We start from the raw sequence: 930 nt of genomic DNA on the forward strand, positions 1-930 counted from the left end.
ACAGCCTGCACATCTGGCAGTTCTATATTAAAGTGCTGTTCCAGTTGTTTCTGGATAATTTTGAGCAGGATCTTGCATGTAATATTAATGATACTTTTTGATGATAATTTCCATACTTGTTGGGTTACCTTTTTTTGTAATGAGAACAATATGGATCTCTTCCATTCAGTTGTCCAGGTTATTGTCCTCCAGATTTCTTGGCATAACTTAACACATCCAGGACAATGTGTGTTTGTTGATATGTGTCAGTTGGCTTGAGGTCAATTCCTGGAGCCTTGTTTTTACCCAATTCCTTCAGAACACATTGAACTTCCTCTTTCATCACCAAGGGCTCTTGGTCATAGGTTGTTTCATGAAATTCTTCTGTGTCAGCCAATTCTTTTTGTGACTCTGTGTAGCCTTCTATCTTCTTTTGATGCTTCCTTGGTTAGTCAACATTTTGCCCACAGCAACCTTATGTATTGTAACTTGAGGCTTGAATTTGTTCAATTCCTTCAGCTTAAGAAATGCTGAGAAATTAATTCCTTTTGGTTTTCTAACTCCACCTTTTTGCACATCTTTTTATAATACTTTGTCTTCCCATGCTGCCTGTTGAAATCTGGTCAGCTCCTTAACATCTTGATTTCTTCGCTTTGCTTTGACTTCTCTGCACTTAAATGCACAGTTTCTTCTGACATCCATTTTGGCCTTTTCTTCTTCCTCCATCTTTTAATGACGTTTTACATTCTTCATGGATAATATTCTTGATATTCTCCCACAGCATATCTGCTCTTCACTTTGTGTTCAAGTCCTCAAATCAGTTCCTGAGATAGTCTTTAAATTCAGCAGGGATAGATTGAAGGTCAAACTTTGGGTTTTGTGCATTTGATTTTATTTTCCTTAGCTTCAGTTTGAACTTGCAAACAATCAGCATCTGGCCTAGTTTTCACA

This window comes from Elephantulus edwardii, unplaced genomic scaffold, assembly GCF_000299155.1.
Source record: "Elephantulus edwardii isolate Elephantulus edwardi_28Jun2011 unplaced genomic scaffold, EleEdw1.0 scaffold00093, whole genome shotgun sequence".
In the NCBI taxonomy this organism is placed as follows: Eukaryota; Metazoa; Chordata; class Mammalia; order Macroscelidea; family Macroscelididae; genus Elephantulus; species Elephantulus edwardii.